This window comes from Pseudorasbora parva, chromosome 17 (assembly GCF_024679245.1).
Source record: "Pseudorasbora parva isolate DD20220531a chromosome 17, ASM2467924v1, whole genome shotgun sequence".
Classification (NCBI taxonomy): domain Eukaryota; kingdom Metazoa; phylum Chordata; class Actinopteri; order Cypriniformes; family Gobionidae; genus Pseudorasbora; species Pseudorasbora parva.
In genome coordinates this window covers 20,139,537-20,154,123 of record NC_090188.1, presented here as the reverse complement: position 1 = coordinate 20,154,123, position 14,587 = coordinate 20,139,537, and the positions used below count along the sequence as shown (strand labels likewise).

The 14,587-nt window shown below is 36.9% G+C and overlaps 1 protein-coding gene across 1 annotated transcript in view; it reads right to left on the bottom strand.

The window, feature by feature from the left end:
• The window catches only part of slc24a3 (solute carrier family 24 member 3), a 118,179-nt gene that overhangs the window by 69,097 nt on the left and 34,495 nt on the right, over positions 1-14,587 (bottom strand). The window lies entirely within an intron of this gene.

The following is a 14,587-nucleotide window of genomic DNA, read 5'->3' as shown; positions in this document are numbered from 1 at the left end:
AATAGAAAGAGAGAGAATAGAAAGGGAGATAGAGATAGAGAGATAGAGAGAGAGAGAGATAGAGACAGAGAGAGATTCCAATATAATCTTATAAGAAATTTTATTTATTTAATAATAGTCTGTGTTGCTACCTCTTCCTGACCCCGCTCCCCCCATTATTGATGGTGTATCATTAAGGATGGCTTCAGACAAAGAAGGTGAGTGGATTCATGACTGTTGGAAGTTAAACAGAGCTGACCAAGAAGGGTGTAATTCTGATGTATCATTTTGAGTAGAGGTAGACAAGTTTTCCATGGATATGTACTCTATTAGTAAATTTTTCCAAGTTGTAATGTGTATGGTGTTTCTTGATTTCCAGTTCATGAGGATAGTTTTCTTGGCGATAGTTAGGGCCACTAGGAGTAACTGACTGTTTGTACTGTCTAAACTGATTATGGATATGTCACCTAATATACAGAGAGAGGGAGATAGTGGGATGTGACAACCCATAAGGTTGGATAGTGAGTCAGTAACGTTCTCCCAAAATGTTTTAACTGAGGTGCAATGCCAAATTGCGTGTAAATAGGTGTCTGGGGTGTTTTGTGTGCAATGTGAGCATGTTTCTGAAGAAAAACCCATTTTAAATAATTTCTGTCCAGTTAGGTGGGATCTATGAAGAACTTTATACTGTATAAGTTGTAAGTTGGCGTTTTTTGTCATGAAGTAAATATTTTTACAAATTTGTGACCAGAAAGCGGCATTGGGAGTAATGGATAAGTCTGATTCCCATTTAGCATTGGGCAGGCTTAATGTGTTGTCTGATTTGGATATTATTTTATATATTTTGGAGAGTAGTTTTTTGGGGGATGTTATATTAATTAGCTCTAAGATTGGAGGAGGGAGATCTAGATTAATTGTCTGAGTGTCGATTTTTGATTGAATAGATGACTTGATTTGTAAATATTCCAAAAAACAATTACTCCCAATGCCGTACTTCAGAACTAAGTGGGAAAATGGTGCCCAGTTATTATTAAGGAGGATGTGTTGAAGTTGTGTGATGCCCTTATCTACCCATGTGCGTAAGTTGAGTGGCTTCTTGTTAACTATAAAATCGGGGTTATTCCAGATCGGGGTGTATTTAGACGGTGCAAGAGGAGTGTTTGTGATTTGATGAAATTTCCACCAGGCTGTCAAAGCTGCGGCTATTGTTGGTGTTTTAAAACAGTGATGCTTTTTGATTGTCTGAGTATGGAAAGGTAGTTCTGAAATGTTAATGTCTTTGCAAATTGACTGTTCAACATCTAGCCATGTGCTTTCTGATGGGTTAGGATGAATCCATTTGTATATATTTTGGAGTTGATTGGCCAAAAAATAGTGGTAGAAATGTGGTGCTTCCAGTCCTCCTTGTGCTTTTGGTTTCTGTAGAGTAGTCAATTTAATTCGTGGGGTCTTATTTTTCCAATAGAATTTAGTGACGATTGAGTCTAGTGATTTAAACCAAGTGAGAGTGGGTAGTGCAGGAGTCATTGTAAATAAATAGTTTAATTTAGGGAGTATAGTCATTTTGATTACTGATATTCTGCCCATAATGGATAGTGGTAGATTCATCCAGCGGTACAGGTCATCATTTATTGTTTTCAGTAATGGTGTAAAGTTGAGTCCAAACAGCTCTGACAGCCTAGGGGAAATATTAATGCCTAAGTATGTGATATAGTTGGTGCACAAAGGAATAGGTGGTGTCTGGGATGTCACATCCAAGCTGTTGGAATGTAATGAGAGTATAGCAGATTTACTCCAGTTAATCGAGTATTCAGAGATATTTGAGAATGAATCAATGAGTTTAATCGTTTCTTGTAGTGATGATGGAGGATCTTGTAAATATAGCAATATATCATCAGCGTAAAGACTAATTTTGTGGTGCATGTTTATTGTTTGAATTCCTTTAATGTAGCTGTTTTGACGGATAGCTGCTGCTAATGGCTCAATGAAAATGGTAAATAATGAAGGTGAGAGTGGGCATCCTTGTCTAGTCCCCCGTTGTAGTGTGAAGGTGCGTGATGTTAATCCATTAGTGATGACAGTGGCTGAAGGTGATGTATATAGAATTTTGATCCAATTAATGAATGACTCCCCAAAACCAAACCTCTCTAATGTGGAAAACAGGAACTTCCAATTGACCCTATCAAAAGCTTTTTCTGCATCGAGACTAACTATGATGGTTTTGGTTTTTTGAGTTGATGAATAATGCATTAAGTTAAATAGTCTACGTGTGTTACTGGATGAGAGTCTACCTTTGATGAAACCGGTTTGATCTGGATGGATTATAGATGGTGTGACTTTTTCTATTCTATGCGCTAGTGTTTTAGTGATGATTTTAATGTCTACATTGATTAGGGAAATCGGGCGATAACTTGAAGGTAATGTTGGATCTTTATTTGGTTTAAGAAGGAGTGAAATTGTGGCAGTGTTTATACTATCTGGGAGTTTTGATTTTTGTTTTGATTCAGTTATCATACGGATGAAGAGTGGCGATAAAGTTGACCAAAAGTGTTTGTAGAACTCAGCAGGGAATCCATCAGGGCCTGGTGCTTTATTGTTTGGCATGAGTTTAAGGGCATTCAAAAGTTCATATTCTGATAAGGGTGCTTCAAGAGTATTTATATGATCTTTACTGAGTTGAGGCAGGTTGATATTGTTGAGAAATGAGTTGATTTCTTTCTGATCTGGGTCTTTATCGGAGGAATATAATTTACTGTAAAAATTGTGAAAGATTTGATTTATTTCTTCTGGTGAGTTGGTGGAATTCCCTGCTGTGTCTCTAATCAATGGTATTGTAGCTTTTTCTTTATTTTGTTTGATTTGATTTGCCAGATATTTACCAGATTTGTTATTATGATGGAAGCTTTCTTGCCTTAGCCTAAGAATTAGGAATTGTGTATGTTTATTGATTAATTCATTCAATTTGAGTTTATATTTTCTTAATGAATCCTGAGTTTCTTCTGTTGGGTTATTGATGTTAATGTCTTCTAGTTGTTTAATTTTTTGTTCCAATTCTACCTGTTTGTCCTTTTCCTTCCTTTTTTTGTAAACAGAGAATGAAATTATTTTCCCTCTTAGTACGGCTTTTCCCGTTTCCCACAGAAGAGATGGGGATACTTCCGGGGAGTCATTCATCTCTAGAAAGCATGCCCACTCTCGTTTGAAATAACTGTCAAAATCATGATCTTTCAGGAGAGATGTGTTAAATCGCCATCTGGTAGTAGGTTTATTTCGACTAGTTGTGTTCCACTTTAATGTTACCGGGGCATGATCACTAATTACTATTGGATGGATCTTTGATTCAGAAATGTTTGATATGATAGAATTACTGGTAAGAAAGAAGTCAATGCGGGAATATGAGTGGTGTACTGGTGAGTAGAATGAGTATTCTTTACTGTTAGGATGATGTAGACGCCAACTATCGCCAAGACCAAAATCACTCATGAACTGTTTTATGGTTTCTGCAGATTTCCAAATGCGTTTATTGCCTAAACTATTACATTTATCCATTGTTGAATCTAGAACTGTGTTGAAATCACCTGCAATTATGACTGGACAATTAGAAAATTTTGAAATTGAAGAAAAAAAAGTCTGAAAAAAAGCTGGGTCATCTGTGTTTGGGCCATATAAGTTACCAATTGTGACAGGGCTATTATTAATGGAGATGTTTATGATAACGAAACGTCCTTCAGAGTCTGTAATGGTGGAATTATGAACAAAAGTGATTTTTTTATTTATTAGAATGCATACTCCTCTTTGTTTTGTGTTGTAGTGAGCCGAGAATAAATGACTATAATTTGATGATTTAATATTTTTATAATCTGATTCTGATAGGTGTGTTTCTTGCAGGAGACATATGTCAGCTTGTAGTTTATTTAAATGATTAAAAACTTTGACCTTCTTTGTCTGAGAACCAAGTCCACGAACATTCCAGGTTACAAAAGTGATAGATGACATGTTTTAGTGAAAAATAGACAGAAATGTATATTACCGGTAATGTGTGGGCCTGTTAGTACTTTATATGTATTCATGTGAGTGTATATATTCGACTGTGTGTAGTAGTGTATATGTGTGTGTGCAATGTTGTTAGCAGAATAACATAAATACAAAAACAACTGACAGAATATACACAGCAGAACAGCAACAACAAAATAGAAACCATTAAATACCAACATATGGTGGGACATGGGAAGGGGGACACAAGACCTAGGTGCAAAAATATAACAACATCTAAGGTTTAAAGAAAAAAAGAGAGAAAGAAGTGAGTGTGTTAATTTCAGTTTATGATTTATTGACTTAGGAATGTAAGTGAAGTGTCAGAAAAGCCAGGGAGTAATATCCTTATCGCGATATAATTGTCCATCTATGTATAATTTGTCCACTGTAATGACTGCCTTTTTTCCTTCATTCATTTTCTGTTTTCGGATTGGGAAGAGTTGTTTCCGGCGTTCGAGAATGTCCTTTGGGTATTGTTCATTGAGTCCATAGTTTGTTCCTTTGAGTTGTCTGCCTTGCTTCTGAACCAGCTCTTTGTGTTTATAGTGTTCGAATTTTGCGATGATCGCTCGTGGTCTGTTGTTGATGTTTTTGGATCTGATACGGTGGACACGGTGAAAGGTGATGCTCTGGACTGTTTCCGCTGGTAATTTGAGTTGTTTTATTATGAAGTCCTTGACTGATTTTTCGGGGTCGTCTGGAGTTTGTTCCGGGATGCCTGTAAAAACTAAGTTGTCCCTCATGCTGCGCGATTGCAAGTCCAAAATGTTTTCTTTGATGGATTTATTTTCGGCGACAACGGAAGTGAGTTGAATGGTAAGTGCTTGAACGGAGTCCTTTAAAAAGTTATTTTCTTTAGTGAGAGTGTCTATCTGTTCTTGGCTGAATTCTAAGCTGTGTCGCAATTCCTGGAGTTCCTTGTGTATGACTTCTATAAGTGCAATCCTGGTATCAAGTCCGGTGAGTTTATTTTCGATTGAGAGCAAAATGTCGCTTACCTCAGTGCAGCACGTCGGTTTGGGTGATGTGGATGGTGTTGCACTTGGGCTGAAAGGTGATTCGGGACGAGGTCTCTTGGAGTTTGGAGTGAGATTACCTTTACTTTTCTTGTTGTGATCCGGTTTGTCCCTGTTCATGGTGCAGCAGAATGTGTTGTAGTGCGCGTCGATGTATTCTTCGAGATGATCCAGGTTGTATAATATTATAATCCGGAAACGGGAAGGAGAGAAAAAAAAGACGAAATGAAAGAAGTATGGAAGGGGAGGAAACCGAGAGAAAAAATAAATAAAACAGAATGTAGGTATTTCAGCTGGAATTGTTTACAATCTAGCAGACGGGAGCCGCCATCTTAGATCTCGCACCAGGTCTCGTGTTTCAAAAGTTCAAAAGTTTTTAAATACTTTTATTCAGCTAGGATGCATCAAATTGATCACAACTCACCAAAAAGACATTTATAATGTTAAAACAATATTTCTATTTCAAATAAATGCTGCTATTTCGAACGTTCTGTTCATCAAGGAATCCTTTTTTTAATCAGTTTCCACAGAAATATGGATCCCGTGACACTGACGACTGGAGTAATTACTGCTGAAAATTTAGCTTTGCCATTACAGGAATTAATTACATTTTAAAATATTTAAAATATTCAAATAGACCATTTTAAATTGTAATGACATTTCACAATATTACCTTTTACTGTGTTTTAAGAACAATTAAATACAGCCATGCTAATAAGAGACTTCTCTTTTTTTCAAATCCAACGCCAAATAATTGAACGGCAATAAAAATCATAAATATTTCATAAGTATATAATATGTTTTAAACTCTGCTGTATACATTGTGCCTTACATAAAGTGAGACTTGCTAAGGTGTTTATTTTTGCCTGGTGTCAAACTACCCATACATTTACACTGATAAGCAATAAATCTTAGGGATGATAATATCATATAGACTTGGCTATGGACTAATTTGACTTACCAACTTAAAACTACTCAGAACACTCTTGTAACCACCTAACAAAAGCCTAGAACACCCTAGCAACCACACAGCAATGTCCTGTCTTAACAATTTAGAATCAGTATGAATTGCAAAATATTCATTTTGTAATAATAATGCAAAAATAACAAAATCTTTATTTAAGGTTTGAAAACAATCCCGGAAGAGAAGCCAATGCTGAATAAAGTCGTAGTTTTTGTTATTTTTGGACCAAAATGTATTTTCGATACTTCAAGAGATTCTAATTAACTAACTGATGTCACATATAGACGACTTTGATTATGTTTTTATTCCCTTTCTGGACATGGACAGTATAGTGTGCATACACTTGCTCTCGGACTAAATATAAAACATCTTAAACTGTGTTTCGAAGATGAACGGAGGTCTTACGGGTGTGGAACGACATTAGGGTGAGTGATTAATGACATCAATTTCATTTTTGGGAAATTGGTTAAACTAATCCTTTAACCAACTACAGCCTGCCTTGACTTAAAGAATCAACATCCCCTCTACCAATGCTTGCGTGATGCGTTTCTCTCTCTCTCTCTCTCTCTCTAAATTCTCTGCCTCAGCATTTCCCAGAAATCTCTCCTCAAAGGGACCTGAGTCACAGGAAAAACCTGGTTAGTCACAGTGAAGAGGACAACAAATATCTGTTTGAGCCTGTCTAAAATATCCAGGTTGAGCCACCAGGGAATGTCTCCTGAGAAAGCCTCTGTTTATTCTAAGTGATGCGCTTTTACTTTGAGTTACTTGTTTGTCTGATGGGTAGCTCAGAGTCAGCGATGGGTAAAGTTAAACAAGGAAACTAAAACATCTTAGGGGGTTCTCTTTCTCTGCTCTGTACTTGTGGCAGGAGGGCGGCTGGTCCAAAGCATATGGCTTTGAAGCAAACTGGAAGAAGATCTGTGGGTCTCTTTGGAGATGTTCTCATATTCTATCCGGCATAAAAATAAATAAATAAATAAATAAAACAACAATAACAACAAAAAAATTGGGAAATTTACTAAGAACGAACAGCACTAGCTAATAGCATTGTTTATTTAAAGGTGTCATGAACTGTTTAAAAAAAAAATACTGTTGTCTGAGGTCAACTAATGACGTTTATGTGGTTTTTACATTCAGAAACATCATAACTAATAAGTAATGGGCTATTTTCTACACTGGCTCTCTCCTGAACGCTGGGTTTTGATGGGTGTGCCGCACTGGAGACTTGGGAGTAAACGCCCATGGCTAGGATTGGAGAAGATTTGCATATTTAAATAGCTTCTGCTATTGAATGAAAGAGGGAGGCTGAGCCCAATTTAAGTGATCTGGTCATCCAAAAATCAGATTTCCGGGAATAGGCCTAACGTTAGTCCATTTTATCCAACGGGACATCTTGTTTGTTTTCCCAAATCTTCAATCTTAAATATCATGGGTTTAAAAGCAGTTTACTAATGAAACGTGGGAATTTCTTGCTTTTCAACTGCGGTAATAAAAAAATCCATACGGTCCCAGCCCTATAATGTAATACAATGCACCAAATCAACATAGTGATTTTTCAAGTATCATGTGACACTGAAGACTAGGTAATGTAATTTTACAATATATTAAAATAAAAAATATATTTTAAATTGTAATAATATTCTACAATATTGCTGTTTTTACTGTATCTTTGATCAAATAAATGCAGACTTGGTGAGCATAAAATACTTCTTTCAAAAACATTTTAAATGAAGTTTTAGTAAGATTGTGGCCAAAACTGGTACTGCAATCACTTTCAAATGACTGTAGAGCGGTGTATCCCCCTCCCCCTGACTCGAGGTTGCCAGACATAATGCAGGATCCAGCAGGAACATTTGTAGCTGCAGCTGTGGTAACCAGAGCAGAGCTGGCAACCCGGATGCGGAAACACTACTGACTTTGTGATTGGTAGATAGGCGGAGGGCGGAGCTTCAGGCCAAAACACAACATGTCAACATCAACATCAGTTGAGGGCTGCAACAACAACTTTTAAATGACAATATCCTGGCCGGACTACTGTTGTCAATGATATAAGTATTTGAAATTAACATGATTTATAAATGTCTAGTGACATATCAGGGCCATTTTATGATTAATTGAAATACATTTCTTACATACAGTTCCTTTAAATATCTTACCGACCCAAAATAAATAAATAAACAAATCTTATAATGGTCAATATATTCAATATGCTATATGTTGCTTTATTGCTGTGTATGTTTGTGGGAGAGAGGACAACATTTCAGAAACAAAGAGAGAAAGAGTGAGTGACAATTGCAAAAGAGAGACAAACTGTGTTTATAACTGCAATATTGGCGTTTTGGCAAAGCGCATAGTAAGCACATTTCCAGTCCATTCTCTCACTGATTGTGCAAATGCAGCTCAAATAGCTAGAGAAAGAGATCTGAAACTGAGCCTTTGAGGTGTAAACTGTAAACAAAGGCCATTTGAGAGCACACAACTCCAAATCAGGAATTCCTCTGAGAACATTGACTTTTTCCATTTGTCTTCAGTGGACACAGTGTTCATGTAGACACAGAAGAGGTCTGACATGTTAGTGGTTCTGCTTCATAAGAGGAACATAAATATGACTGATATAAGAGGAAAGACTCCCTCTCCCACCACAAAAACTTACTTCATTATTTGTGCAGAACCAAAAATGGCAAGTTAGCTCACTTTGCAGCTTTCCATGAACAGCTGTAGAAAGTTCAATAGGAAGAAAGTGGTTAAATGTCCAAGCTGTGTGCCGCGTGCTGAATGGTCATCTTTCATAATGTGGACGGTAATTGTTTCTCACGTGGAAGTCAGTAAAAAATTGTGCATGCCACCACAGTGATAAAACTCATGCTTTCATGGTCATTTATTCACGGTGGAGGAGCGAGTTTTGTGACCCTGTGCACCTGGGAACCCTCTGCTCACAAGGTCAATAGCATGATTGTATGATATGTAAGGGATAATCCACGGCTAGCCATGCATTAAAGGATTTTAATGCACGGTGTAGAGGCGAAGAACCGCCCGACGCGAAGCGGAGGTCACTTTGCAGTCACTTTCAAATGACTGCAGAGCCGTGCATCCCGTTCCCCGGATGCCGAATCACTACTGACTTTGTGATTGGTCGATAGGTGGAGGGTGGAGCTTCAGGCCAAAACATCAACATCAGTTGAGGGCTGCAACAACATTTTTACGTGGGTGGTGGGAGAAAAATACTGACATTCTGAATTCGGACGATAATAAAATCACAGGCTAGCCCCTGTCAATGATACCTTACAATACCCCACAATAATCAATTACTACCGTCCGAATAGGGCTTATGTGTGTGTGTGTTGTGTCAATGTGTGCAGAGTGCAGTGCCCTGGCTAACTACCCACGCATCACCTCAACATGGACATCCCACGGATTAATCGCTGTTTCTTGTTCTTTCTGGACATCTATTCATTCCCTCTGTACCTTCTCTGTCTCATGGCTTTTATATGACTGTACTATTGAATTAAATTTTATTGTAATATTTTCTGTGTACAGTTTAGTTTTAGTAAATTTGTTGTGCATTTGTCAATTTTATCTTTTTAGTTTAAATATATATTTCATCAGTTAATTTTTAGTTTTAGTTTATTTAGTTTTAGTTATTTTAGTACTTTAACTTAAAGGTGCACTAGGATTTTTGCAGTAAAATATTTAAAAACCACCAGGCCATTGTTATATATTTTGTTCAGTTGAGTTCTTACAATTTCCCAAATGTTTCCAACTATTTGTAAATTGTGAGAAAATTGCTATTTTAACCAAGGAACTGGGACATCAGAGGGAGTCGCCTGTCAATTGCATAATTTCTGTGTTACCCTCGGTTCCTATTATTCGTCAGAAATGCTTTACTCTTAGCAGTTTGCAACAAGTGTCACAGCAGCCGCTGAGAGAATGCAGAGTAACGTCCTAACACTTAAAACTCGTCCTGCTCTGCTTCACACTACAGTAACGTTAATAACCGCACCCATGAACATTATTTCTACCCGAGAATTATTTTAAACTCTGTTCAATTCATGTGACTAAATGCCAGATACATGAAAAAAATATTTTTCAGGTGAGTTCTGAAAAGATAAATATAACATTGTGGTCTTCATGTGGAGGACATCAGCATGGCAACCGCAAAAAATAAACAAAGAGAGAATAGACAGGTGAAAAAAGGTGAGAGAAGGCATTTTAATCATCTGACAGATCGTCCAAGTGTAGTCACATTTCAACAGTCCTATTTTCTCTGTCGTAAGCCTAATGTCAGCACAGCTCTCAAAGGTCAGGTCACATGACTCATCTGCTAGCCAAATGTCCAACTGCGTAGATAGAAACACAAAAACAGGAGCACACTTCAGCTAGAGAGCATAATATAAGATGAACAAAATTAAAATACTAATAATTCTGAAATTCATAATTTTCTGACTGGTTCAAAAGGTCATAATCTGTCAGCATTGCTTCCAGTCAGTCACTGTTATTGCTTGAGCAACATTAAATGCTGTGTGACAGACAATGGGAGTTGATGGATGAAGAGTTAATTAACAGCTCATTAGCTTCAGTAATCAAGCTAATGACAGTTTGTCTGATTGTTATGATGCATTTGTGAATATTCAGGAAGTGCCGCGGAGGATATGTGCACAGGCAGTACTCCTAAAGATTCCCGGGAGAACACATGAAAAATGAAATGCCTACGAATACACTAAGGATGAAAGAATGCTGAGAGAGGGAGATTCTGCCTTCAAAGCCCAATAAAGGAAGGGAAAGAGAGAGAATACATTGTCAGAAGCAGTTGTATATAAAAGCAGCATTAATAGGCTATCATTATATTATTATAATTAAAATGTAAAAAAATACACATTTACAAGGCTGCAATTATATATATCAATATATAATAAAATACATATTTTATACATATTTGCTGAATTTCCAGCTGCCATTACTCAGGTCTTTTATCATTCCAATAAGCATTGGCAATAAACCATGATACATTTATTCATGATTCTTTGAGGAATTTTTTATTTAAATAAGATTTCCAAATTATTGCTTAAAGCTACACTGTGTAACTTTTTTAGTTTATTAGCTAAAAACACTTAGTTCTTTCAAAAATATATGTGCCCATTAAATGTATATTTACTTCTTTCAAGTAATAAAGTATTCTCGTAAGTTTATATGTTATTATATGCCATTGAAAATACATACGGGTGAGGGGTTTGAATGCCGGTCGCCATGTTGCCCCTCCATCTTGAAAGTACATTAGACAAAATGGGACATACCCGTAAATTCAAGCTTCGCCTTTCGCGTTTTAACACTCGATGGCACCGTGTCGAATGTGAAGAGGGGGGTTGCCATGTTAATCTTGGACTAAATTGGCCACCGTAGGAGTTAAAACGAAATCAGAATTGAGAGGAACAGAAACTATTATTCACTGGATGGTCATATACCTTTTCACCGCTAGATGGGGGAAAATATCACACAGTGTAGCTTTAAAATATAAACTTTTACACTTTTGATCAATTTATTGCAACCTTGGTGAATAAATTATTGATATTAAAGGCAAAAAGAGGTCCCCCTGTCATGGCACAGTAATAGGTCTCCAGTCTAATATCATTTTGTCAAAAATAGCCTATATTTTTAAGCCCAGTTTCACAGACATGGCCTAGATTAAGCCAGGATCAGGCCTTAGTTCAGTTTAGGCATTTAAAGCATTACTGGTGTGCATCTTAAGACAAAATATTTTAAGATATATAAGTGGTAGTTGCTCTCATTTAAAATAGTTCAAACATGCATTTTAGTCCGGGACTAGGCTTAAGCCTCGTCTGTGTTAAGCAATGTCCAAATTTCTTGTTTGCAGCAATGAGGCCAAAACGTGGCATCACATGTTCAGGAGTGACTCCTGTAGTTTGCAATGATAACATTCACTCATGCATTTAAATGCTGTTGTTATTCTCAACACTTGTGCATGTGTAGCAAAAAAATAGGTTTGAATAATCACGATACGAGCAAGACTTATTCTCTATAGTGTAATGTGTAGACTTCTACAGCTGTATTAAAGGAATAATAGTTTTAAACAGCAGAGTAAGGAAACCCTCAGCCTGTGCCAAGGCGCCAGGCTGGTGTTAGAGACGGGTGGGGGAGCGGGCATCTGGACACGAGCGAGAGCTTAAGAGCACAGCTCACTCTTTAACGGCAAGATCAAGGAGATGCTTGGCAAGGAACACAGCCTCCTAAAACACCAGGACCCCACTTGGAAACATTCACCCAAATCCGCCCACAGAAAAAAACACAAACAAAAGCAGGCAGGCCACGCTGTGTTACGGACGCAAAGCTGCTCCCTTTACACCTCATAACAGCAGAGCCGGGCCATAACACACTGAGCTCACTGTAAATACAATGGCTCCCCATGGAAAATGACCTCCTCAGTTTTATTTCTGGACAGATGTCAAATCATACGTTTTGCTTTATCTCACTATTCATACGACTTGACATTCTACTGAGTTCACTGCAGATTAAGTGTTTCCCTTAAGCCTAAAACACTCCCTTTTTCTACTTCAACCACATATAAAATATAAAAGTCAAGCCAACACATATAAAATAACAGTATTTACGACATACAGTGGCCCCAAAGTACACTCTAGCCACATTTAACAATATATGCTAGTTTCATTGCATTAGAAGCAAAATATCAAACTAAGTGGCATCTGCAAACAAATAAAAAAAACAAACTCAAATAATTCTGATAATCAGCTTCACATTTTCGAGCCATTTGTGCAATTATTTTTAACCATTATTTTAATATAATAATAATAATAAAAAATAAATTAATAAAAAAAAATAATAATAATAAAAAATATATATGTACAATCAAAAGATGCATATTTCAAATAAGCTCGGCCCCTTTGAACATTATATTCATCCAAATATCCTGACAACATTTTTTATCACAGATTTCACTAAAATTTTAAAGGGTTACTTCAGCGATTTAGCATTAAGCGTTAAGCTTTGTACCAGTAGAAATCCGGTAGTATATTCGTATGATCGTGCTTCCCCCTTCATATCCCCCTGAGATGAGAGAATTATGCATTTTATTTCTGAAATCATCATTTTGCGTCATCTGAGGATTTTTTTGGCCAGCGGCTAAAGACTACATCCAGTAGAGGGAGCTATTTGCGCATGTTTTCAACCCGCCTTGATGTAAAGTCATGTAAACGGAGCGGTGAGGAGAAAAGTGAGTGTTTCAACTTTTTAAATGAATTCCTATGAAAGTTAAACTGTCATAGGCATGATCTGAAAATGCGCCAGACAGAACACGCGCTGTGAATGCATGCCGCACCCGCGCTTAACTCAGCTCTAGTGATGAATGCAATCTTACTCCTGCTGCATTTGTGCTGTGACACTCGCTTGGCTCACTCACATTATATTGAATAGAAACGTTCAGTTTTTAATTGTAGTGTCTGTTCTCTAAATTAACAAAATGGTTTTATTTTTATGAAAATTAACACAATTGTAGGGGCGATAGGAAAGTGATCCAGGAAATCAGTAGCGGTGGCGTTGTGAATGGCCTCGTAGGGCAGCGAAGAAAGTGTGTTCTGGGAGTTGTTTTTTTTTTATTTTTATTTTATCCGCATGAGCCAAAAACATTTTTTGGACCATCTCTAGTCTAGAAAGCACCAAATTCAAAAATAATTTCACATTTCTACTACATAAAATTACCCAGATTAAATACACATCAATCCTTCCAGTGCTGAAGTACCCCTTTAAGCTGCTCAACTTTTTCTAACATTATGATAATAAAAATGTTTCTGGAGCACCAAATCAGCATTTCATAATGATTTCTTCATTCTGATCATGTGATACTGAAGAGTAGAATAATGTCTTTGCCATTCAGCTTTTTGGTTCAAAAATTCAGCTTTGCCATCATATGATTAAATTACATATATTCAAATAGAAAACAGTAATATTTCACAACAGTTTTTACTATATTATTGATTAAATAAATGCAGCCTTGGTGAGAATAAGAGACTTTTAATTGCATTAAAAAACGTGTACTGACCCCCATAGCTTTGATTTATGTTATTTTATAATTACAAACGTCAAAATCTAATTCTAGTTTCACACTTCATTTTGTGGAATGTTTGCTTTTATGGTTTGTGCTATATTTGTTTTAAAAATAAATGTCTGTGGGTTTGATATCCAAATAATTTTTGGGGCCACTATAAACGTATATAATACAAAAGGCTGACAGTATGAATATGAAGTTCCTGAGCAACAAACAAACTCTGTAGTGAAATGGAGTAATGGTGTGCTGTAGTAAATCCCCGTCTATGGTAAACGCTTTACGGGGGGAAAGAGGAGAGCTTTGAAAGAAGAGGGAGACAGTCAATCAATAGACCCACAGAGTATCGATGACCCCTTTGTGCAGCCTCGCCTTTCCCTCAGACCTGTTCTAATTGACCTCTTCATATTGTCCAAGAGTGTGGAGCACAATGTAGCCTAGCGAATCAAATTACACAGCAGATCTACACCAAATGTGCATATAAACAATGGATAACAACGAGGAAAAATAATGAGGACC